This window comes from Carya illinoinensis, chromosome 1 (assembly GCF_018687715.1).
Source record: "Carya illinoinensis cultivar Pawnee chromosome 1, C.illinoinensisPawnee_v1, whole genome shotgun sequence".
Classification (NCBI taxonomy): domain Eukaryota; kingdom Viridiplantae; phylum Streptophyta; class Magnoliopsida; order Fagales; family Juglandaceae; genus Carya; species Carya illinoinensis.
Genome location: NC_056752.1, coordinates 26,004,923 through 26,020,934, shown reverse-complemented (window position 1 = coordinate 26,020,934; position 16,012 = coordinate 26,004,923). Strand labels below are relative to the sequence as shown.

At 38.7% G+C, this 16,012-nt stretch overlaps 1 long non-coding RNA gene across 1 annotated transcript; it reads right to left on the bottom strand.

Moving 5' to 3' along the window:
* Positions 1 to 2,819: 2,819 nt before the first annotated feature.
* On the bottom strand, positions 2,820 to 4,367 carry LOC122302250. Its single transcript, XR_006240423.1, has 3 exons — positions 4,337 to 4,367; positions 3,909 to 3,944; positions 2,820 to 3,051 (listed from the first exon to the last, which is right to left on the bottom strand). It is a non-coding gene; the product is annotated as an uncharacterized LOC122302250 (long non-coding RNA).
* Between the last annotated feature and the right edge of the window lie 11,645 nt (positions 4,368 to 16,012).

Here is a 16,012-nt window from a genome sequence, read left to right as displayed (position 1 = left end):
CAGACCAAGGAAGCTTCTAATTTCTTGAATAGTTTTTGGTCTAGGCCATTCCACTATCGCCTCCACCTTTGCAGGATCTACGGAAATACCATCCTTTGAAATTATATGGCCAAGAAAAGAAATCTCTTGTAACCAAAACTCACACTTATTCAACTTAGCATATAATTTCTTCTCCCGCAAAACTTGAAGAACAACCTCCAAATGCTTCACATGTTCTTCCGGGGTTCTTGAGTAAATAAGAATGTCATCAATAAATATTATTACAAACTGATCAATATACTTCTTAAAGACACGATTCATCAAGTCCATGAAAGCCGCTGGGGCATTGGTCAATCCAAAGGACATCACTAAAAATTCATAATGTCCATATCTCGTTCTGAAAGCAGTCTTTGGAATATCCTCCGCCTTAATCTTCAACTGATGGTACCCTGATCGGAGATCAATCTTTGAAAATACTTGGGATCCTTGAAGTTGATCAAATAAATCATCAATCCGTGGTAGAGGATACCGATTCTTAACAGTCACCCTATTAAGTTCTCTATAATCGATACAAAGTCGCAACGACCCATCCTTCTTTTTCACAAAGAGAACTAGTGCACCCCACGGTGATACACTAGGGCGAATAAAGCCTTTTTCCAACAATTCTTGCAATTGATCCTTAAGCTCCTTGAGCTCTACAGGTGCCATCCGGTATGGCGTTTTAGAGATAGGGGCCGTTCCCGGAATGATATCTATAGAGAACTCAATCTCCCTACCTGGAGGTAAGCCAGGTAGTTCGTCTGGAAAGACATCAGGAAAATCCTTCACCACCTCTATATTTTGCAACTTAGGCCCATTTGGTTGTGGCATCACCAAACTAGCAAGAAATCCTGCACAACCCTTCCTTAACATAGTGGTGGCCTTTAATGCAGAGATCACATTCGGCATAATACTCTTAGCCGCAGCACAGAAACGGAACTCTAACTCACCTGGTAGTCTAAAGATTACTTCCTTCTTGAAGCACTTCAAGCTAGCATGGTATTGAGACAACCAATCCATGCCCAAAATCACATCGAACTCCTCCATATCAAATAATATCAAATCAGCAAGGAGATGTCGATCTTGTATCTTTATCGCGCAACCCTTCAGCACAAACTGACAAATCATGGATTTCCCGAGAGGCGAAGAAACAGACATCACTGGCTCAAGAGGTTCAGGTGCTCTCTCGCTCAGGCATGCATATTTACGGGATATAAATGAATGCGTAGCACCAGAATCAAATAGTACTAAAGCACGATGCGAAAACAGGGGAAGAATACCTGTTACCACATTAGGAGAAGTATCAGCATCATCAAATGTTAACGCGAAAACTCGAGCCGGTGCTGGATTCTTCTGCCCTTGATTCTGCACTTGAGTATTAGGGGCCACAAGCATTGTACACTCCCGTGCCAAATGACCTATCTTACCACATTTAAAGCAGATGTTAGTCCCCATAAGGCACTTCCCAGCATGACGTTTGCCACAGTTTTGGCATGCGGGGTGAGGCACTGTTGTACCACGTTGGGGAGGTTTGACCACTTGGATTGGCTTGGGCATCGGGCTGTACATAGGTCTCTTGCCCTTATTTTGCTCCATGGCATAAAATGGCCTCTTCCTTTGACTGAATTCCCCTGCCCGGACTCGTAAATTCTCCTCAAGTATCACTGCTCTATCTTCCAAGTCCGCGAACTTTCTAATCTTCAATGCAAGAAGGGAGTCCATAATTCTGGGGTTTAGGCCTCGCTCAAACTTCTCAGCCTTCAGTGCCTCGGTGTGGACCAAGTGTGGGGCAAATCTCGACAACTCCACAAATTTTGATGCATACTGTCTCACTGTCATTGTCCCTTGTTTCAAGTCAGCAAACTCTCGGGCCTTGGCCTCTCGAATGGATACAGGAAAGAACCGGTCATTAAATGCCTCTTTAAATTTATTCCATGATATAGGGATAGCTTCGCCCAATTCCTGTTGAATAAATCCGCGAGTGGCCTTCCACCACCCATTGGCCACATCAGCCAAGTTATATGCTGCAAATTCTACCTTTTGTTCCTCGGTACAGCTGATTACACTGAAAATTTTCTCCAAACGCTCTAACCAATTATCTGCATCTAATTCCGTACCCTTGCCATCAAACAACGGAGGATGCTGTTTGCAGAAGCGATCGAAAGCAGTCAGATGTGGGACTTGTACTTGCATGGCGGTTTGCCCACTAGTGAAAACCTCTATAAGGCGAGTTGCCGCATCAACGGGGTTTTCTGAATCTCTAGGAGATTCTTGTTGATCTTCAGGATTACGGACACTGGGCCGCCCTCGACGTTTATTGTTATTGTGTTGTGTTGCCATACTAGAACATGGATAACAATAGCATTAGCAAAAACTCATACAAAGTAGCATACATAACTTGAAATCTCTTTACAAAATTCATATCATGCAATAAGAAATACCATTTGAACCTGCTGCAGAGCTTGGCATACTTTAGAGAGAGGGCTTTAGCCTAGTTTACCCCTAAAGTCTACAGGACTTCTTAACCTTTGCTCTGATACCAAGATTTGTCACAACCCCACCCTAACAAGAGCGAGACCGTGATCCTATACTTGTTCTTTTTTTTTTCCTATTATAACAGTAAATTTAGTTATAAATGAATGCCCATATTGTTGTTATTATTATTATTATTATTATTATTATTATTATTATTATTATTATTATTTTTAAAGATAATGCGTGATGATTCGAACGCATCACGCATAAATTCTAATTTCTAACTGAAATAAACATCTAATAGACATACCTTTACATTCCTTTACAAAGGACTCTTAGAGTCCGTCATCCATTTATTTAAGATAACTACTTTAAACAAAAAGGGACTCAGTCCCTTTAGTTATTACAAAAGAAAACTAACTTAAGGCATGAGGGTTTTCATTATTGAAACATAAGAAACATATATCATCATAGAAGAAACCAAACTACCCAGGGACTACTAAACATCGGCCTCTCCCTCCTCAGTAATACTCAGCTCCTCAGTAGATTCGTCTGTACCTGGACGTTTAAAACATAAACACAAAGTGAGTCTAATACTCAGTAAGTAGTACACCATGTTGTTAACTTAAAAAGCATATAGTACTTTCTTTTGAAAACATGCATCCATAAACCAATACTAATTCTGACAATACTTTCATGCATATACTTTCTTTATAACATCATACATACACTTACTTCTTACTATCATGCATATACTTACTTCATACTTTCATGCAAAAATCTTTATTTCTTATTTTCATACATACTTATATATCATATCTTCATGCATACACTTCATTTAATCTTTCACTTTCTTGTGGCCAACACACTATTACGCCCCGTGTGTTGGGGTTAGCGGTCCTGTTGGACCTGGATTCCACCCGTGGCCACAGGTTAGGAACCCCTTTCTGTCAGGGAGCAGCACTGGGTGCACTAACAGTACTACTTACCCGGCATTGCAATCTGCCCATTTCTTTGATATCATTTCCTTTCATGTGGCCATTACATACTTTCATACATTAATTCATTCATTTTCTTTCTTTGAAATCAACATTTTCCATATCTTCCTTAGTCCAATGAATATGCTTTTATTTTGGAAAAATAACATTTTATGTCATGCTTACATATAAATAAAATCTTAGTTATTTCAAGAAGCATGTATAAAAAAATTTCATGACTTAGGATCTACATGCATGCATTACCATATACACATACAATCAATTATAATCGATAGGATACTTAACAGGGGCTACCAAGAAAGGCTTGTACATAATATAAACTCATTTATTCTTTAATTAGAAGAACATTTAGAAAGAGATAGAGATATATTCTTCCACAAGAGAACTTGGCGTGGGCGCATGGTCATAGTTACTTACCTCGATCCGCTGAAATTCCTTTAACTTCAGAAAATCCTAATCCAATAAATAACAAGTGTGTTAAAACTCATCCAACATCCTTTAGATCCCCTTTTTAACGATGGCTAAAATATTATAAATCTAACGTCGTTTTCTACCCTTAATGTTATTTCAAATAACTACCATCTCAACAAATCTTTACAAGAGTAACATAAGAAGATAGTTAATTTAGTTAACATAACATCAAAACAGCCCTATATATATAATTAATCCCTTAAAACAGAACATATATGTAGATATACAAAACATAACATCAAAACATCCCCATATAAATACTTAATCCCTTAAAACAGAGTATATATGTATATATATAAAATATAACATCAAAACATAAACTAAACAATTTAGTTAGCTTCCAAAATCACATAAAATCATCTTAAACAATTTACCTTAAGCTCTTAGATTCTTTCAAGAGGTCAAGTGAAGGTCCAAAGCTTGAAAAAAGTGAGAGGATTGATTTCTTGAAGAGGAGAAGAAAAGAGAGAAGTGGAGTTGGCTAGTATGGAAGAGAGATGAAGAAGACTTGTTCTTCATTTGTTAGGTGTAGACCGATGGGTTTGAAAATGAATTTCTTCATCTATTAGGTGTAGACCGATGGGTTTGAAGATGAATTTATTCATTTATTAGGTGTAGACCGATGGGTTTGAAGATAAATTTCTTCATCTATTAGGTGTAGACCGATGGGTTTGAAAATGAATTTCTTCATCTATTAGGTGTAGACCGATGGGTTTGAAGATGAATTTCTTCATCTATTAGGTGTAGACCGATGGGTTTGAAGATGAATTTTTTTTTCATCTATTAGGTGTAGACCGATGGGTTTGAAAATGAATTTCTTCATCTATTAGGCCTTAAAAATCATGTACTTAATTTATTTTAACAACCCACATAAAAAAAAAAATAAAAACAAAAACACACCCATCTAAAATGAAATAATAAAAATCTTTACATGAACATATTTAACTTAAGAAATAAAATAAAATGACGTAAAGACTCACGTAGTAAGACTAGGGTATTACAGAACTTCTCCTCCTTTCGCGCTCTCAGGCCGTTATAGAGAGAGAAGAGTGTAGTTTAAAATTGGATTTATTTAAACCTTATTTGGATATTGACATAATATAAAATAAGGAATTTATTAATAGTAACGTAATTGATGGGGTTAAATTAATTGTTTTATGGGATTGAGTGAAATATTATAAAGAGAATAATTATAACATAAATTTTTTGCCTTATTATGTATGCTTTACATATTGATATAAACTTAGATCGGGTTTGGATATCAATATACTATTATCTCATTTCATCTAATCTCATAGTATTATATAGTATCTTAATATCTAAATATCACAAATATAAACACTTTTTAATTTTAAATTTTTAAATTTTTCATCTAATCATCATCTAATTATTACAAAGTTTACAAACTTCTAAACAAAACACAAAAAAAATTCAACTTTTTAAAATCTCAAAATAAAAATTGTATTATAACAATAATTTAATTTTAAAATATTTTTATTCAAATTTTTTTCTCTCATTTTTCAAAATCCCATAAAAAAATTTAACTCAAACTATTTAATTACTATTTACAAAAGCATTTCATTATTATTTACAAATCATTTCATTTCATCTCATCTCACTATCCAAACTCGACATTACTCTTATACATAAATAGTTCTAAACGTTAACATTATTCAACATAATTCGATCAAGGAATTTAATTTGTATAATATGTAGTAACTAGTACATATGCACGTTGTTTTGGGCTAAAAATACTACTTTTGGCCTCTAAAATCGATATTTAAATCAAGAAAAAGTCTACATTTGTGTAACAAAACTAACCAGTCTAATATAAAAGCCCAAACCAAATTTTTCTTAAAAAAAATCGATCATTTTGATAAACCCCAATCAGTTCAGTTTAGTTCAGTTCATTAATCAGTTTAAAATTAAATTGATTATAGCTTAAGGATAATATTTTAGAAATGGTTCCTCCTCAACACTTGTAACTATATGCTTATAGGACAATCTCTTAATAATAGAAGTTAATCGAATTAGTTTGAGATGTGAGCCCCCTTCTTTCCTTTTAAAATCTCTAATATTATTTTCCAAAACAATAATTTCTAAAAAAGAAAAATTAAAGACGTATTTTATTTGGGAAAGCATATCTAAAGAGAGCATGCATGGGTTTTCCTTTAACAATAGATACAAATATTCAGAATAATTTAATTCAAAACCTTATACTATAACATCCAATAAGGCTCGACATTTATTAGAGTAAGAGTACTGCTAGGGTGCCGCCTAGCAGTGACTGTTGGGCGAGCCTCTTAGGCAAAGTTTACTTTTCTAATTTTTTTAATTGTTTTATTCATATTTTTTTAACATCTTTAAATTTTTTTAAAAAGTATAAAAAAAAATCAATACTTTAATGTTTGCTTTCTTAATTAGTAATTTAATTTTAAAAAAAAATTTTAAATGTATAAACAGTTAAAACGATGAGGAAAAATAAATAGACAAAGTAGCATTATTCTTAGAGTAATACTCAAATCATCGAAATAAAACAAATATATATCTCATATAAATAAATAAATAAATAAATAAATTTTGACTCTTCGAGTGTAGGAGTTTAACTCCTCTCGAGTAGACCAAGAATGAGAGAACAAATGATCAAGATTTAGCAGGAGATTTCTTTACGGAAATCAGTAATTAAGTCATTCATAAATCATCAAAACATAAATCAAGAGAACGTCGTTTTCTTTTGAAAATCAACAAAATATAATCAATACTAGAGAGGATTTTCTTTTAGAAATTAGTAGAATAAAACCACGAGAGCACTTTATGTGCTCATTTCCTACATGAAAAGCATTTATATTTAAATAATTGCAAATTCACAATTTGTACATACATGAATATAAAAATCATTAAACGAAGAGCGAATATGGTAATAATCAAATTCCCTCAATTCCATCAATGTTTGTGAGAGGATTAGCTCCATGATCATGGCTCCAATCACTTAGGCTGTTTGGTTTTAGTGAGGTAATGATTTCAGATCACTTCAGTACCTCAACATTCAAATGTAACCTTAATACCGTACCAAAGGAATCACTACATTTCCATAGAGACAAGCAACGTAACTCAACGTGCATGCCCTTGACACCATTAAGTGCATACTCACATAGGGCTCTTATTTTTAAACTATCCGACTTTGAGGCTCCTTCCGAAGTGGAGCGTGACCCTTCCCACACCCATCTTCAAACTGCCGATTTGGCTTTTTCTACCCCCAATCGGATTCTACATATGAACTAGATTAATTATAATTTGTGGTGCAATCCCATAAGCACTGGCAGTACCCCTACGTGTTCATTGTAATGAATTTCTTTTATTCATTGACTATGATTCGTTAAGTCTATGCCCAGCAAAAACTCAATGCCAAAGTCAATACCTTTGTGCTTAAACAGCAAGATGCATGGATCTGGGAACATGGTTTCGGAACATGGTTTCTAACTCCCTCAACCATAAATCCCTTCTCTTGACCAACATGTAATCTCGAACGTAAAACTTGCTTTGAGAATCTCGGGTTTACGTACGATGGTGATGGTTTTCACCTTTTAAGATTGTTGAGTGAGAACAACCACGCTATCACAATACCTGATGTACCTAATTGGACTGACCTCAAAATGGATTGTTTTGGGCCTTACCAAGACTATATGAAACAATGACTCTGTATTCATTAATCGGTGTTAACAAGTTTTTAAAAATGGCTCACCTTCACTCTTGTTAGATCATTCCCATGCATCCGGTTTCTCATACCCCATTTTTAGTTAAATTATAGAGATAAATATGAAGAGGAAAGAAAAAGAACCTACGTGATCCGGTTCCCTATAATAACTTTTGGTTTTAGGAATTTGGAGAGCTACTGTACAAATCTTAAATCGTTCTTTTTTATTTTTTTAATTCTAATTTATAAACTTATATTTTAATAGAGTATAAAGTAAGAATATAAAGTGATGTAAGAGAAAAAAATAATAAAAAAATATTATTTTAATATAATAGAGAAAAGATAGAGAATGAGATGTATAATATTTTTGAAAGATGTGTAAAATTCAGGAGAAAATTATAAGAAAAATAATTTCTAACTAAATTTTAAAAAATATTATAAGAAACCGGATGAAAATGCTCTTATTATTTCTGATCCAGATGTGAAATTTATTAGCTTTTCATGGAACACATTACGTGCTAAATTTGCTACCAGACAAGCTTGTTGTGTTGTTTGGTTACGAATCATCATTCCTCTTGGGATATTATACTGTCGCTTACTGAATTTGCATATAATTAGAATATAATATAAATAATTAAATCTATTTCTTCTTATCAGTTTAATGTTTGAGGTAAGTAATGATTTTCACAATATATCAAAGGAGAGGTCCTGAGTTCACTCACTGAGATAGAATCTGACCCACATATAGAGTAAGTGTGAAGAATATAATACAAATAATTAAATTTACTTCTTTTCATAAGTTTTAAGGCCTCATTTGGATAGTAAGATGAGATGAGATGACATGATCTATCAATAGTAGTGAAATGATTTGTGAATAATAGTGAAATGATTTGAGTTAATATGTTTTATAGGCCTGCACATTGACCCGTCCAATAAAGTGTTTGGCCCGATCCGACTTGGCCCGTAAAACTAGTTTGGAAAAAATAACCCGACCCAACACAAACCATTCGGGTCGGGCAAAATTATCGATTTTATCGAACTTGAGATGCCGAAGAAGAACAGCCCATAAGGTGGTTTTGGTTCACTCTACCTTCGGGCCAATATGTGGCACTAAAGCTCATGGACTCCCCTGGCTCCCTCCAAGGCGAGCGCGAGTTCCACAATGAGCTATCCATCTCGCCTACGCTCTCCACTCTCCTCACATCTTCTTCTCTGACCCTTGCTGCCACAAGCTCATCCTTGTCTACGAGTACATTCCCAATCGTAGCTTACAGGACGCGCTGCTCGACAACAAGTGCTCGGAGCTCATGGGTTGGAAGAAAATATTCGACATTGTTCTTGATATTGCCACTGGTTTGTCTTAGCTCCACCATTCTTGTCATCTGCCGGTAATCCACAGCGATATTAAGCCCAGTAATATTCTGCTGGATGCTAATTTCAACGCCAAGATTGGGGATTTCGGTTTAGCAAGGTTGAAGACAGAGAATCTTGTAGATAAAAGGGAAGGCAGAGTGGTTTAGGCTGGAGAGGATAACGGGTTGATTTTGGAGGAGACAGAGAGCATGACAATTGGGTTTGATGAAGACAGTGGGATGGCTATCGATCGATCTCTGGAGAGTTGCGTGGTTGGAATATTGGATTTAGAGGCGTTGTCAGAGTATGCGGCGGTGTCACCAGAAGTTGGGATCGATTAAGCGAGCGCATCTAAGGGGTGCTTCGATAAAATCAGTGTTGTGACGCCCCCAAATCGCCACACACAGACACGAAAAAATCGAGACGTCCGGATGATGACATCACGGGTCACCACCCTATCGAAGTCATATAACTAAGTACCAAAATTTTTCTTAGTATAATACAAAACTGTTCAAAACATACATATTAAAATATTACAAAATACAAATATTGTTTCAAACCAACTATAAAGCATAACTCCAACTCAGAAGTCCGGCGGAGCCGTATCCTCGGGCTCAGCCTCCTCCTCCTCCTCGAACTCTGCATCAAAATATATGGAACCAAAAATGGTGCCGCAGGTAAGTAAAATCCAAACACTACTAGATAAAAACATATAAAATTCAAACAAAATGCATGAAAGAAAAGCCAATGTACATGACCCATAAAACCATATTTTTTCCACGCACGCCAAAAACCCATTTGGCCCAAAAACATATCGTTTAAAACCAAGTCTTGCCATTATCCCTGATAATGGCCCAAGCCACCATTTTCCCAGAAAATGGATCACAAAGCCTCAACACATCCTCGCCATTTTTCTAGAAAATGGCCCGTATCCAAAAACCATAAAACCAATCCAATTATGCATGCACCATGATCTCCCCTAGGGATCATCCCCACACTCTGGCTTTGTGCCACACCATAGGTAATGACTACGTGTGTGACACCTAAATGAGCGATGCCCAGATTGGCGCCCAGCGCGTCCCTGGCCAGGCCATCCTCTAGTCCCCGCCACTTTAGGGACCACGGAGTTGACACGACAACGTTACCGTATCGTGTGATCTGGTCGTCGTCCCGCAACAACTCAGGAGATGTCACTCAGTATTATCCACCCCTGAGTGACCAGATGAGTTCCACCGAGATAATAACCCATCCCGGCTTGGGCTCGTGAGACACACGCACCCGAAATTCCATTTACGCCAACAAAACATGATTTTCTCAATTAAAATAAAATGCACATGTATGCTCCATGTAATGCACGCCTCAATGCACAAAACAACCGACTAATTACAAAACAACAAATCAAGCAACTCCGACCTCAATCCATCTGACCCCCGAACTCCTCGGACTCAGTCCGGAATCAACCAACCAACAGTAAATATATTTATTGTAAGAGCAAAATTTATTGTAAGAGCAATGTATATTTAAATTTAAAAGTAGAGTTTTAAAAATATTTACAGCGCTATACGGTATTTTTTGAAAGCTCGCGGCGTTGCAAATGGCAGAGGAAAAACAACGTAACAATGTATTTTACACTATGGCCATGGGTAATAAATTACCCACTTTCGAACGAGGACAAACCAAAATACGAAATTGATAGGGAATGGTCTTCATATATTTATGAAGGTAAAGGAAGTGAGTTTTGGCCGTGGGTGGCGGTGGAAAACCAAAATGGGGCTGAAAGGAGTTGAGCTCGTGGGAGCTGCTCTGGCAATGGATCGAGGCCGAAATTGGGTGGGTTAGGTCAGCAAGAGGTAGAGGAAGAAGCTGTGAAAAGATGGTGGCCAGAGGTGGCACGACGGCACCAGAAAAGCTCAAAAATCGTGTGGCTTGGAGGAGCTCGTGGCGGCTAACAGTGGCTCGGATGGAGGTGAAACTTGGTGGGAATGTTCACCGGTGGAAGGGGAAGAAAACTGGGTGGGTGGTGTAGGCCGATGGCAGAGAGGAAAAACAGGGCTGGTGCCATGACTTCCAGCTGTGCGTGGCGGCTAACGGCTGGTCGGATGACCTTGAAAATTGGTGGGGATGATCTCTGGTAGGAGGGGAAAATTTTGGTGGGGGTGGTGCACTACACAGTGGCCGGATGGCGGCAGTCTGGGCCGGTCAACAGGCTGCGACGGGGAAGGGGACAAAGAAGGCTGCGTGCGGGGAGAGAGAGAGAGGAAGAAGAAAGAAAGAAGAAGAAAAAGAAAGAAAAGGAAAGAAAAGAAGAAAAGGAAAAAGGAAGAGGGAAAAAGAAAAAGAGAAAAGAAATGAAATGAAGTCCAATCCTCACTCCGGAAACTAAAAACCGATCTGCCGAAAAAGATTTTAGAAACCGTAAAACGACTAAAATAAATTAAACACCACATCAAATAAATTAAAACCAATTTAAAATACAATAATTTAAAATAAATAAACTAATATATTAATTAAATTAAAAACAACCCTTCAGTGAAAATACACGTAAAAGCGGGTCATCACATCCTCCCCCCTTAAAACAAATTTCATCCTCGAAATTTGCAAGATCAAACACCAACTTGAAACAAGCCACATAAAACCACTGAGACCAAGATTAAGAGAAGTACCGTCATTTACTCAAACAAGTAGGGTTACTGCTCCCTCATGTTAGCTACTCTCTCCCAAGAGAAATCTTGAGCTAACGGATCTCCCCATGCCACAAACCAAAGGTATCGTCTTGGACCTCAACTGTTGCTCTTTTCAATCCATGATCTGTGACGGAACAACCTCATAAGTAAAGTCCGGTTGCAACTGAATACTCTCTGGGTCGACAAAGCGCGGCTCTTGTTGTCCAAAACTCTTCTTCAAGGATGATACATGGAAGACATCATGAATATCCCCAAAATATTATGGCAAAGCAACTTTATATGCGACGGACCCTACCTTCTCCAAAATCTGAAAAGGGCCGACATACTTCGGATTCAATTTCCTCTTCTTACCAAAACGCTTAACTCCTTTCAAGGGAGAGATTTTGAGATAAAGCCAATCACCTTCTTCAAAAGATAACTCTCTCCTCCTGGTATCTGCATAGTTTTTCTGACGACTCTGAGCTGCAGCCATTTTATTCCTGATGATCCGAACTTGGCTTTGCATCTCTTGAATTATTTCGGGTCCAATTATCTTACTCTCCCCGACTTCATCCCAACACAAAGGCGATCTGCACTTCCTCCCATAAAGAGTTTCATAAGGAGCCATCTGAATGGTCGTAGAAGCTATTATTATACATAAATTCTATGAGCGGCAAGTGATTTTTCCAACTCCCTTGAAATTTCATGACACATGCTGTCAACATATCTTCAAGGGTCTGAATATTGCGCTCTGATTGTCCGTCCGTCTGCGGGTGATACACAGTATTGAATTTCAACTTAGTACCCAATGCTGCCTGCAAACTTTTCCAAAACTGAGACGTGAACCTTAGGTCTCGATACGATACAATACTCTTCGGTATACCGTGCAACCGCACTATCTCTTTCACGTACAAGCGTGTCAACTTACCCAAGGAATTAGTGTTATTGACAGGCAAGAAATGAGCACTCTTCGTTAACCGTTCAACAATCACCCAAACAGAATTCTTCCCACTAGAAGTCCTCGGTAAGCCCACTACAAAATCCATCGTGATGTCATCCCACTTCCACTCAGGAATAGGAAGGGGTTGGAGCATACCAGTGGGTCTTTGATGCTTGGCCTTGACTTGATGGCATGTGTGACATTTCTCGATATATAGGGCAATATCCTTCTTCATTCCATCCCACCAATAATTTTTCTTCAAGTCCCAGTACATCTTCGTACTGTCAGGATGAACTGAATAAGGGCCGCATGAGCTTCTGCCATGATCCGCTCCTTGAATTCTAAATCCTTAGGGACCACCCTACGATCTCGGAACCGAAAAATTCTATCTTTATCCATACTGTAATGCAACGGTCCTCGAGATTTTCTGACTCTTTTTCTGATATCCAGCAGTTTCGGATCCTTCCTTTGAAGAGTCTTCAATTCTTCAAAATCAGCCACTCGAATATTAAGAATTGATGATAATAACTCCTCTTGCTGTGAACTTTCAATAAGGAGTCTTCTCATCCCACAAAGCAAAGAATCCAATCCTGACGACTTGGCCTCATCTTCCAAGTGCGATTTTCGGCTCAAAGCATCAGCAACTATATTTGCTTTCCCTTGATGATACTTGATCTCGCACTGGTAGTCCCTGATTAACTCCAGCCATCGCCTCTGCCTCATGTTCAGATTCTTCTGGGAAAACAAGTGCTTCAAGCTCTTGTGATCGGTGTATACTTCGCAAGCTTCCCCATACAAAAAGTGCTGCCAGATCTTAAGAGCAAAAATAATCGCAGCCAATTCCAAATCGTGCGTCGGATAATTCTTCTCATGATCCTTTAGTTGACGGGATGCATAAGCAACAACCCGTCCTTCTTGCATAAGGACACAACCCAATCCAAATTTAGATGCATCGCTGAAGACTACGAATGGCTTATGCGGTTCTGGAAGTGCCAACACTGGTGCAGTCGTCAACCTGTTCTTCAATTCTTGGAAGCTTCTCTCACACTTATCTGACCAAACAAATTCTGCATTCTTTCTAGTCAATGCTGTGAGAGGTCCGGATAGGCAAGCAAAACCCTCCACAAATCTTTGGTAATATCCGGCAAGTCCCAAGAAATTCTGGATCTCGTGCACGGTAGTTGGACGCTGCCATGGCAAAATGGCTTCCACCTTACTAGGATCAACATCCACTTTGTCTCGGAAAATCACATGCCCAAGAAATCTGACTTCCTCCAACCAGAATTCACACTTGCTGAGCTTGGCATACAACTGGTGTTCTCTCAATTTCCCAAGAACTAGATGAAGATGATACACATGCTCTTCAACATCTCGGGAATAAATCAGAACATCATCAATGAATACTACCACAAAGGAATCCAAGTAAGGCCTAAATACCCGATTCATTAAATCCATGAAAGCAGCAGTGGCATTGGCTAATCCAAACGGCATCACCTTAAATTCATAATGCCCATATCTCGACCTGAAAGCAGTTTTGGGCACATCCTCGTCTCTTATCCTCAACTGGTAGTATCTTGACCTCAGATCAATCTTCGAGAATACAGCTGCTCCTTGAAGCTGATCAAATAAATCATCTATCTGTGGGAGAGGATATTTATTCTTGATAGTCACCTTATTTAATTCCCAATAATCGGTACACATACCGAGGGTTCCATCTTTCTTTTTAACGAACAGCACTGGCGCACCCCACAACGAAGTACTTGGTTAAATGAACCCCTTATCTACCAGCTCTTGCAACTAAGTTTTCAACTCTTTTAAGTCAGCCGGTGCCATGCGGTAATGAGCTTTATGTACAGGAGCCGCTCCAGGTTCCAAGTCTATAACAAACTCCATTTCACGAATAGGGGGTAGCCCAGGCAAGTCATCCACAAACACATCGGGAAATTCTTTCACAACTGGAATGTCTACCAAAGACTTCTTCTCAGACGGCGTAGACATCATCTGGACTAAGAAGGCATCCGCTCCCCATGCAATCTCTCTTCTTGCTTGAATTGCTGATATAATTACCGGCTTTTTTTTTAGCTTACTCCCCGCAAATTCCAGACAATCACCATTTGGAAGCTGAAAGCTAATTACCCAACTTCTGCAATTAATACTCGCAGAATATCAGTATAGCCAATCCATCCCGAGGATGATATCAAAACCCAACATCTTGAACACCACCAAATCAGCATCCAAAAACCTTCTATCAAAATTTAATGGACAATCCAAAGCAACCTTGGAACACCATACCATTTCACCATTGGGTAGAGCCACTACCAATGACTTCGGAAAAGGTTCCGTGACCAAATTATACATCCGAGCAAAAGTGGAAGATACAAACGACTGTGATGCACCGGAATCAAACAAAGTGCAAGCATAAAACTCATATAAACAGACTCTCCCTGAACCAAACACATTAACCCATGAAATCCAAAAACAAAGAAGAAACCAAAACACACCACAGATCAAATCCAAAATTAAATTAAATTAAATTAGATCCATACCTGTAATTACTCCAGCATCATGGGTCGCTAGTGCCTCATCATCCACATCTCCGGGTGTGACAGCATAAACCCGGGCTTGCACTGTTTGCCTTGGATTTGTTCTTCCACCGCGCCTACTTCCACGACTTCCTTGAACTGGTCTAGGACACTCATGAGCAAAGTGACCCTGCTAGCCACAATTATAGCATCGAGCCCCACTAGAAGGGCACTCACCCACATGGGCTCTATTACAAACTCCACAAACTGGCACTCATCCTCCCATACGAACACTAGAGGCCGCTTGCGGTCGAGTTCTGGTCTGCTGAACAAATTTCTGAGGCGAACTCGAACTACTTCCTTCACGAGAAAAACTCCGCCTCTTATGTCCTAGAGGGGAGCCCATACTCAGATTATTCTCTTGCTCCACAAGAATGGCCACATCCACTAAATCCTGAAAAGTGGATATCCGGTGGCTGACCACCATATCAGGACGTAGACCCTCCTGGAAACACTCGGCTCGCATTTCCTCTGTGGCGATGAGGTGGGGAGCAAATCGTCCAAGTTCTATAAATCTTCGGGCATACTGTTCCACGGTCATGCTCCCTTGGACCAAGCTTGAGAACTCTCTTGCTTTTTGCCGCCTCACGGAAGCGGGAAAGAAGCGATCATTAAACTCCTTCTTGAAGCGTTGCCAGGTCATAGCGGCAAAAGACCCTAGTGCAACCACACACCTCAAAAGTTCTTTCCAAGTCTCTGACCCACTTTCCAGCTTGAAGTGGATCCTCTTCTCCAGTGAAGTGTGGAGTTCTATGCGCCAGAAAGCGCTCATAGGTGCATCCAGCTTGCACCATGCCACTAGGCCCTCCTGGGTATAG